Genomic DNA, 11,534 nt, shown 5'->3' with positions numbered 1-11,534 from the left:
GCTAATATAGACAGACGTAGGGAGGATAAAGTTAGGATGCTAATATAGACAGACGTAGGGAGGATAAAGTTAGGATGCTAATATAGACAGACGTATATAAGGAGGAAAAAGAAGCATGAGTGAGATTTTCAAGAAGTCTGGGATGCATTCATGGGGCCAAGCCTGACAATTTAAGGTATGGAAGGAGTAGAGGTAAAATTAAATGGAATAGATAGGCTAGTTAAATTATAGCAGAAAAATCCCATAAGTTTATGGAAAAAAAATCAGGCATCCAAATACAAGAAGCACACAGAACTCCAAATAGATGTGACCAAATAAGAAACTCTCCATGACGTATTATAATTAGGATGTGAAAAATACAAAGTATAGAAATAATCCTAAAAAGCAGCATGGAAAAGGGTCAACTCCCAGACTACTGCAGAAATGTCAGCATTACCCCAGAGTTTTCATCAGCAGCCATAAGGCTGGGAGAATATGGAAAGGGACATTCCAAGCTCTGAAAGTAAACAACTGTGGCCAAGAATTCTGAACCCTACAAGCTTGTCTTTCAAAACTGATGGGGAAATAGAGGTATTTAAAGACAAGCACAAATTAAGACTATTCATGACGACCAAGACAGCATCGCAGAAAATTCCTAATTGAATATTTTATAGGGAGGAAAAAGGACTGGTTCATGTGACTATGAAAGTGTACATCTTATGTACACAGTGGGAAAACAAACTAGACTTAGGGAAAAAACCAGCCATGCCCAACACTGAGCAAACCCTCAAACCAAATACTAGAGGAAAACAAGAAATATCAATAATTCAATAAAACAAAACATCACCCAATAAACTTATGTGAAATAACAACCTTTTTATAACAACTTTAAGTGCAAATGGCCTCATCACACCACTAAAATGACACAGACAAATGGATTGGATTAAAATACAAGAACCAACTGTATGCTATCTCTAAGAAACATACTTAGCTACCAAGTTATCCAGAAAATTTAAAATAAAATGATGGAAAACAAACTACCATGCAAATGGAAAAGATAAACAAGCAAGGATAGCTATCTTTGTACCAGACAAAGTAAACTTTAAACCAATAACAATTAGAAGAGATAAAAAGGGGTTGTATTTTAATAAAAGGGACAATTAATTGAGAAAATATAACAATTGTGAACATTTATGCATCAAATATCGGAGCACCTGGCAACTTAAGGCAAATGCTAAAGCACTGAAAGACCACATAGGTCAGACATGCTGATCGTGGGGGCTTCCTGCTCATATTTAGAAGGTTTTTCCAAGCTAAAAACAAGAAAAGAGACTACAGAACTTACATACACTAAAGACAAACTTTATAGATATAGATAGAAAATTCCACCCAACAGATAAGGAATATGCATTTTCTCAGCATTACAAGGGATCTATAACAAAATTGATAATATCATAGGACAGAAACCAAGTTTCCACAGATACAAAATAAATTATGCAAATTGAGATTGCTTTATAGACCTTAATAAAATAAAGCTAGAAATTAACAATAAGAAAATACAGAAAACATAAAAATACTTAGAGACTAAATAACATATATTTAAATAAATAGTAAATCATCCAACAAATCAGAGAGGAAATTTTACAATTACTGGAGACAAAATGATAATAAAAACACATCATATCAGAACCTCAGGGATGAATCCAAGGCAGTCCTAAGAGGGAAGGTTACAGTGGTAAGTGCTTATATTAAAAAACAAAAACAAACAAATAAGAAAAAATTCATAGAGGCACCCAATAAACAACCTAATGATGCATCTCAAGGATTTGCAAAACAAGCTCCTAATTCCAAACACAGTAGATAGTGAGAAATAGTAGATTATTAATAGTAAATAAAAGATTAGGGAGGAAATTAATGAAACAGATTAAAAGAATTATATACAAAATCAACCAAAAAAGTTGTTTTTTAAAGAACATAAATTTAATAATATTGACAAACCCTTAGCCATCTGACAAAAAGAGAAAGTGAGAAGAGACAACCTGACAAAATTAGAGATCAAAAGGGTGCTATTATAACGTAGAATCCCATGAAATACAGAACATTACTAGAGATCACTACGAAAGCTTAAACTCTAAAAAGCTGGAAACTCAGAAGAAATAGAAGAATTTCTAAACTCATACAACATCTCAAAGTTAAGACAAGAAGATGTAGGTAACTCAAATAGACTTATTATTAGCAATGTAGTCAAGCTGTCATCAAAAGCAGCCTATCGCTGCTGAAGTCTATCAGACTTTGAAGGAAGATCTCATACCAGTCTTTCTTAACTTCTTCCACAATCAAAAAGTGCAGAAACACTACTAAACTCATCCTGTGAGGCAGAGTAATATTCTCCTATCAAAACCAGGGAAGGACACATCAACAAAGGAAACATCAACCGTTACTTTGATGAACAAAGATGCAAGATTATTCAACACAACACTTGCAAACTGGATTCAGAAACACATCAAAGATATTAGGCATTACAACTAACTGGACTTCATCCGAAAGAGCAAAATTGATCCAATATACATAAATCAACAAATACAATGCACTGTATAAACAAACTTAAGGAGAGAAATCTCATAATCATTTCAATTGATGCTGAAAAGGCAGCGATGAAGTTTAACGCGCCTCTGTGGTAAAAATTTGCAGACTTCAGGAATAGATGGCACATGCCTCAGAATCATAAAGGCTGTACAGAACAAACCTATAGTCAATATTACAGGAAGCAGAGCTAAACTGAGGTTACTTCCTCTAAAATCAGGAACAAGACAATGGTGCTTTCTCTCCTCTTGTACATGACAGTGTTCAAAGTGTTAGCTCTAGGAGTGAGGCAAGAGAAAAGAGGAGAGGGGATAGGCCATCCCACTACTCTATTGGCAGATGACATGATTCTTTATTTAAAAGACCCCGTAGGATCTACTAGAAAACCCTTGCATGTAGTAAACGTTTATACAGGCATACAATTTTCTGAAACTGCCTTTGCCCTCAAAAAAATTGAACTGTGGATCTCTGTGAGTTCAAGGCCAGCCTGGTCTACAAGAGCTAGTTCCAGGACAGGAACCAAAAAAAAAAAAAAAAAAAGCTACAGAAAAACCCGTCTCGAAAAATCAAAAAAAAAAAAATTAACTGTATCCAGACATTGCCACCAAGTCAATGGTATGCCTCAAGACAAGACTATATGCAATAGCTATCCAACTGTGTATTTGGCCTGTTTAAGTTCAATCTGCATTTGTAAGAACAGTGTAATGAAGTTTACTGTGTCTTAGATTTTCTATGCAATCAATTTTTACAACCTAAGCTCATTGCACAGCTTTAAAATTACATACTCTTCTTTCATGCACTAACTCAGAATAGTGTATATTGTGCATGCACGTGTGTGTGTGTGTGTGTGTGTGTGTGTGTGTGTGCACTCTCGTGCACAATCTTAAAACAATACCTTATAACTGTTGGAAGCAACACGTGAATCTAGGTTGATAACATCTGCTTGAGACTTTGAGTGACACTGTGTATCGCTTGGTGTCAGATAAGTACCATCTTCTCCATTCAGGATTTCAGTGAAGAGTTTCATGCTCTTTCCTGTCCTGTGTGTTTTTCATGCTGTTCAGAGAAGCCCTCTGTGAGGAAAAGGCACAGCAGGACCTGCAACAGGGATCCATGAGACACATACAACAGACAGGCTATAGACAGGACAATAACCACAAACTACAGATAGACGGGATGCACAGGGAGGGATGTGGAGAATTTAAATTTTGGCTCATTCTTAGTCAAACTACTACAAAAGGAAGTAATTTTTGTGATTCCTTAATCCGATATTGACAAATTTGGGCACTATCCAAGCTTTCTTTAATGTGTTAATCAGCATACACAATAAAATCTCAGGATACAACTACATACATACATACATACATACATACATACATACATACATACACACATACATACATACATATAAATATGTGCCTTCATATGTACCAACAATACATACTCGGAGAAAGAAATTTAAAAAATTATCCCATTCAAAATAGCTCCAAATTGGACTAGAGAGATATCTCAACCATTAAAGGCTAGGGTTACAACCAAAATAACTCCAAAAAGTGTAAATATTTAGTAGTATTCCTAACCAAAGAATAGAAAGACCACTACAATGAGAACTGCAAGATGTGGAAAAAGGAAATCGCAGACAATACAATGTGATGGAAAAACATTCCAAGTTCCTGGACTGGCAGACTTAATATTATAAAAATGGATATACAATCACATTTAATCTACAGGTTTAATGAAATACATTTGAAAATTTCAACGTCATATTTTACAGGTTTAGAAAAAAAATTCAAAAATTCATATGGATCTACAAAAGCCCATCAATAGCCAAAGTAACCATAAGTAGTAAGATTATTGCTGGAAATATGACAATCCTTGACCTCAAATTACACTTCAGAGCTATAGCACGAAAAACAGCCTGGTACTGGCATAAGAACAGAAACAGAGACCAATGAAACAGAAAAGAGGGCCGAGAAATAAAATAACAAATGCATGGCCATTTGTTTTTTGTTTGTTTGTTTACAGAGGCAGCAAAAGCATACATTGGGTAAAAAGACTGCCCATTTAACAGACGGTTCTGGAAAAACTGGGATCTACTGGCAGATGAATACAATTCAATTCAGATCTTTCACCTTGTACAGAAATCAATTCAAATTGGATCAACAGTCTTCACTTAAAACCGGAAACACTGAGACTTCCAGAAGAAAACTGAGAAGACTCTTCAAGACCTTGGGGTAGGCAAGAACTTTCCAACTAGAACGTCAATAGCACAAGGAGCAGCCCCAATGGCAGCACATGAGATGCCATAAACACACTCAGTGTATGCACACCAAACTCATGCTTGGAGCACAAAGACAGCCCACAGAACGGGAGAGAATCTTTATAGTATGCTTCAGTCAAAGGGCAAGTTTCCAGAATTTGTGAAGAACGTCAGACATTAAGGAACACAGAAAAAAAAAACTGATTATCAACCAAAGGGCAAATACATCAAACAGGCAGCTTTCATAAAAAGCAGAGGCCAATGTGTCCAGCAGCAGGAGAAGATGGTGGTCTCCACAGGAGTCAAAGGTCTTCAGAATTTTTGCTTGTTGGAAGAACTTGAAGGGCAGAAAGGAGTAGGTGATGGTGCAGTTAGCTGGGGCCTTGAAGTTGATGAAGACATGACACTTACGAGGTGGACAGGCATCATTATTGGGCCACCAGTGACAAACTATGAAAACAGAATTTATAGCCTGAAAGTAAAGACCCAGAAGCTCCCCCTCAGTTAAATTTGTAACAAAAATTAATATGAATGAAATCAATAATTCCAATGGGATAGTGGGTGCATGAACCATATCAGTGTTAGCAAAAGGGCAAAATTCCTATAGCATTAAAGCTGTCCTCCAAGGAAACAAGACATTCCATGAGAGAACCATATGTAAACAATATCTAGCCACAAATCTAGTCCTACACAAAGTACTAGAAAGAAAACTCCAACCCAAGGAAGTCAGCTATGCCAACAAAAACACAGACAATAGATGATCTCACAGCAGCACCCCCCCCCCCACAAAAGGGAAAAGCACACACAATAACATCACCTACAACAAAAACTAAATGACAGGAACTAACAATCACTGGTAATTAATATCCCTTAATGTAAATGAACTCAACTTACCTATAAAAAGATACAGGCTAACAGATTGGATACAAAAACAGAATCCATCCTTCTGTTGCATCCAAGAGAAGCACCTCAACCTCAAAGACAGACATCACCTCAGAGTAAAGGGTTGGAAAAAATTTTCCAATCAAATGGACCTAAGAAACAAATTGGGGTAACTATCCTAATATCTAACAAAATAGACTTGAAACTAAGATCAATCAAAAGAGACAAAAAAGGACATTTCATATTATTCACAGCAAAAACCCATCAAGAGGAAATCTCAGTACTGAACATCTATGCCCCAAATACAAGGGCACTCTCATATGTAAAGTAAACATTACTAAAACTTAAATCACACATGAAGCCTCACACACTAATAGTGGGAGACTTCAACACTCCACTCTCACCACTGGACAGGTCAGTCAGACAGAAACTTAACAGAGAAATAAGGGAACCGATGTTATGACTCAAATGCACTTAACAAACATCTACAGAACATTCCATCCAAACATAAAACAATATACTTTCTTCTCAGAACCTCATTTAACATCCTCAAAAAATGATCACATACTTGGTAACAAAGCAAATCTCAATATATACAAAAATTTCATAATAAGCCCATGTGTCTTATCAGATCACCATAGCTTAAAGTTAGAATTCAACACCAACACTAGTTTCAGAAAGCCCACAAACACATGGAAATTGAATAATGTTCATCTGAATCACCAATGATTCATTCAATTGAATGAATTCAATCATTCATTCAATGATTTATTTCATGGAAGAAATAAATAAAGACTTCCTGAGGTTCAGCAAAAATGACCACACAACAAACTCAAACTTAAGGGACACGAGGAAATCAGTATAAAGAGAAAAGTTCATAGTGTTAAATGCCTACATTAAGAAACTGGAAACATCCCACACTAGCAAGTTAACAGAATACCTGAAAACTCTGGAACAAAAGGAGGCAAACTCACCCATGAGCATGAGGACTAGATAACAGGAAATAATCAAATTGAAAGCTGAAATCTACAAAATAGAAACAAAGAAAGCAATACAAAGAATCAATGAGACAAAGAGTTGGTTCTTCAAGAAAAATCAACAAAATAGACAAACCTATATTCAAACTAAACAAAAGGCAGAAAGAGAACATCCAAATTAACAAAATCAGAAACAAAAAGGAGGACATGACAACAGACATGGACGAAATCCCAAAAATCATCAAGTCATATTTCAAAAACCTGTGCTCTATAAAATTGGAAAACTTAAAGGAAATGGACAACTTTCTGGATAAATATCACTTACCAAAATTAAATCAAAATTAAAGACCAGATAAACAAATTAAATAGGCCTATAATTGATAAGGGAATAGAAACAGTCATCAAAAGTCTCCCAAACAAAAAAAGCCCAGGATCAGATAGTTTCAGTGCAGAATTCTACAAGATTTTCAAAGAAGAACTAATACCAATACTCCTCAAATTGTTCCACACAATAGAAACAGAAGGAATATTGCCAAACTTTTTTTACAAGGTTACAGTTACCCTGATTCCCCAAACACACAAAGACAACACTAAGAAAGAGAATTACAGACCAACCTCATGCATGAACATTGATGCATAAATACTCAATAAAATACTGGCAAACTGAATTCAAGAATATGTCAGAGAAATCATCCTCAATGACCAAGTAGGTTTCATACCAGAAATGCAGAAATGGTTCAACATATGGAGACCTGTCAATGTAATCCACAATATAAATAAACTGAAAGAAAAAACACAATTGTCTCATTAGATGCTGAAAAAACCTTCGACAAAATTCAACATGCCTTCAAAATAAAAGTCTTGGAGAGAGCAGGGATACAGGAACATACCTAAACATAATAAAGGCAATATACAGCAAGAAAACAGCTAACACCAAACAAAATGAAGAGAAACTCACAGCGATCCTACAGAAATCAGGAACAAGACAAGGTTGTCCACTCTCTCCATATCAATTCAATATAGTTCTTGAGGTCCTAGCTAGAGCATTAGAACAAAAGGACACCAAGGGGATCCAATTCAAAAAAGAAGTCAAACTCTCACTATTTGCGGATGATATGATAGTTTACATAAGCAACCCCAAAAATTCTACCAGGGAACTCCTACAACTCATAAACACTTTCAGTAATGTAGCAGGAAAAAGATTAACTCAAGAAAAATCAGTAGCCCTCCTGTACACAGATGATAAATGGGCTGAGAAAGAAAACAGAGAAACATCACTGTTCACAATAGCCACAAATAACATAAAATGTCTTGGAGTAACACTAACTTAACAAGTGGAAGGCCTGTATGACAAGAACTTTAAATCTTTGAAGAAAGAAATTGAAGAAGACACCAGAAAATGGAAAGATCTCCCATGCTCTTGGGAAGATAGAATCAACATAGTAAAAATGTCAGTCTTGCCAAAAGCAATCTACAGATTCAGTGCAATGTCCATCAAAATCCTAGAAGAATAATTCACAGACCTTCAAAGAACAATACTCAATTTCATAGGGAAAAACAAAAACCCCAGCAGAGCCAAAACAATCCTGTACAATAAAGAAACTTCTGGAGGCATTACAATCTCTGACTTCAAACTCTACTACAGAGCTACAAGAATGAAAACAGCCTGGTATTGGCAGAGAAACAGGAAGAACAATGAAACTGAATCAAAGACACAGATATCAACACACACACCTATGAACAACTGATTTTTGACAAAGAAGCAAAAAAATTTAAAATTGAGAAAAGAAAGCACATTCAACAAATGGTGCCAGCATAACTGGATATTAACATGCAGAAGAATGAAAATAGATCCAAATCTATTATCATGCACAAAATTCAAGTCCAAATGGATCAAAGACCTCTACATATAAGCAACCACTCTGAATCTCACAGAAGAGAGAGTGGCAAGCACACTTGCACACATTCGCACAGGAGGCCACTTCCTTAATATGAACCCAGTAGCATAGACACTGAGAGCAACAATTAATAAATGGGACCTCCTGAAACTGAGAAGCTTCTGTAAAACAAAGGACACAGTCAACAGCCTACAGAATGGGAAAAGGTCTTCTCCAACCCCACATTGGACAGAGGACTAATCCTCCAAAATATACAAAGAACTCAAGGAACTTGACATCAAAAGAACATATAATCCAATTTAAAAAATGGGATACAGACCTAAATAGAGAGCTCTCAAAGGATGAATCTAAAATGGCTGAGACATTTAAGGAAAGGCTCAACATTCTCAGCCATCAGAGAAATGCAAATCAAAGCGATGCTGAGATTCCATCACCTGTCAGAATGGTCAAGATCAAAAATATGATGACAGCTTATGCTGGAAAGGATGTGGGGTAAAGGGAACACTCCTCCACTGCTGGTGGGAGTGCAAACTTGTACAGTCACCTTAGAAATAAATATGATGATTTTTCAGAAAATTAGGAGACAATCTACCTCAAGACCCAGCAATATCACTGTTGGGAATATACCCAAAAGAGGCGCAATCATACCACAAGGACATGTGCTCAACTACGTTCATAGCAGCATTATTTGTAAAAACCAGAACCTGGAAACAGCCTAGATGCCCCTCAACCGAAGAATGAAAAAAGAAAATGTGGTAAATTTACACAACAGAGTACTACATAGTAGCAAAAAAAAATTTCAGCCAAATGGATGAATCTAGAAAACATCATATTGAGTGAGGTAACCCAGACACAGAAAGACAAATATATGTATTTACTCATAAGTGGCTTTTATACATAAAGCAAAGAAAACCAGCCTACAGTCCACAACTCTAGAGGACCCAGACAACAAAGAGGACCCTAAGAGTGACATGCATGAATCTAATGAGGAAGGAGGAAAAGACAAGCTCTCCCGAGGAGATTGGGAACGTTGGTATCATGGTGTCATGGGAGAAAGTAGAAGAGGAAAGCGAAGAAAGGGAGACAAGGAGAGAAAAATGTATAGCTCAATAACAACCCTAAAAATTTTTTAAAATTTTTTAAAAAATTGTCCAAGAACTAAGCCATCTAATAATAATAATTCCCATCTAATATCCTCAAAGGAAATATGAAGTTTCCACAGCCACCAGAAGGACAGATGTACAACAACTGATTTTAGTGGACTTCAAACTTGTTTTAAATCAACAGCCTTGTACTTGTTCTAATGTCTTGATTAAATATCATCATGCAAACTGCCCACACATTATGTAGAAGGATTCCAGCTGGTAAACATGACCCTGACAGTTGTAAGATTATATTTAATATATGCACACCTATTATTCTTTCAGCTTGCAAGAGAAGTACAGCACAATTTTTCTTCCTCTTCACAAAGCACTGTCATTTATACATGAGCCTGAAGTATGCAAAATTGAATTTAGGTTTTCAAAACAGCAGCACGACAAAGGAGTGTCAGATGGCAGTGGGAAGCTTTGTTTTTCTGAAAAGTAAAGTCTCAAGAAGAAAGAACAGAGATGGCAGGCTTTGTCCACTGTCCTTAGACTACGGCGAGCTGTTTCTAGTAGCAGGGATAATGAGTCAGACCCAATTGTGTTATGTATTGAAGTGGTGTGGGTGCTGATGACTACAGCATCAAAATAGCTTCAAAATTGCTTTAATAAGAAGATATTTGGGGGTACTGATGGATCTCTGTTAAAAGCTGTTCCCATTTGTCACATGTCACAGACATGATAAATATTTGTTTACAGTCTTCATTACATAAAACATGGTTAGAAGTTCTAAGGGAAGTCAACAAAAAGGAAATCAATATAAGGATATATGATGTGAGATTCAAGTTATTCTTGAAATGTAAACGAAATACAAAATGTGTTCTCAGGGAAAAAAAGAAGAAGAAGAAACAACTATCTTTAAAAGTGTCCAGTATCCCTGGCCTTCAGGGATCTTTCTGAGAAACTACCTCATCCCATTCAGAATGGCTGTCAGCAACAACTCTGATCACAACCACTGGAGGGGATGTGGGGGAAGCAAAATGTGTATTCACTGCTGGTGAGGGTTCAACTTAATACAGACATTATGAAAATCAGTTGGGAGATTTCTCAAAAAGTTAGAAATAGAGCTACCGTGTGACTGACTATATCTATATCTATATCTATATCTATATCTATATCTATATCTATATCTATATCTATCTATCTATCTATATATATGTGTGTGTATGTGTGTGTACTATATACATATATGTACATATAGATGTATCTATGTAAACAAACAGTCTTGTGGGTACAATAAAACATGCAGTGAGAAGAAGAGGAAGGGGTAAATGTGAGGCAATGAGGAAGGACATCCAAGCCGTGAAAGAGGATTTGAGGCTAATCATTTTTCTAGTTTTAAATCTGCCGTGAGTTCGTGTGTGTGTGTGTGTGTGTGTGTGTGTGTGTGTGTGTGTGTGTGTGAAGCCCCGTGGCTTCCGGCTGGCTGCTCTAACAGTGTAGCTCACTGAGCAGGATGGATCTTTTCCAACTGTGAAGTTTGTTAAGCAGTATAGACTCTGGGTCTGACTAATCTGGCTTCATGCTGTTTTATATTTGCATGTTTTAATTATAAAAAATCCAAGACAACAACATAATATGGTGATATCTTGTTTGTACAAGTAGAGCTTGTTTGAATATCAGTAAAAAGGGGAGGGAAAGAGATATAATAGAACATAAGGGTAGATTATTGAATCCACCCTAAAAAGAAATAAAGGGGAATCTAGAAGTAGGATTAAATGGTAGATTATTGAATAGACTTTTAAACCAAAAAAGCAACTACTAGTTTTAAATATTTTACATTTGCTTATGCTTTTTTTTTATGTTGATA

General features: G+C 36.0%; 1 pseudogene; it reads left to right on the top strand.

Annotated features, from left to right (window-relative positions):
• Positions 1–5,105: 5,105 nt before the first annotated feature.
• LOC101998255 lies at positions 5,106–9,831 on the top strand (annotated as a pseudogene).
• The last annotated feature ends 1,703 nt before the right edge of the window (positions 9,832–11,534 follow it).

The sequence above is a fragment of the Microtus ochrogaster genome, linkage group LG8, assembly GCF_000317375.1.
Source record: "Microtus ochrogaster isolate Prairie Vole_2 linkage group LG8, MicOch1.0, whole genome shotgun sequence".
Classification (NCBI taxonomy): Eukaryota; Metazoa; Chordata; class Mammalia; order Rodentia; family Cricetidae; genus Microtus; species Microtus ochrogaster.
The sequence above is the reverse complement of the archived record's forward strand: the minus strand, read 5'-3'. Positions and strand labels throughout refer to the sequence as shown.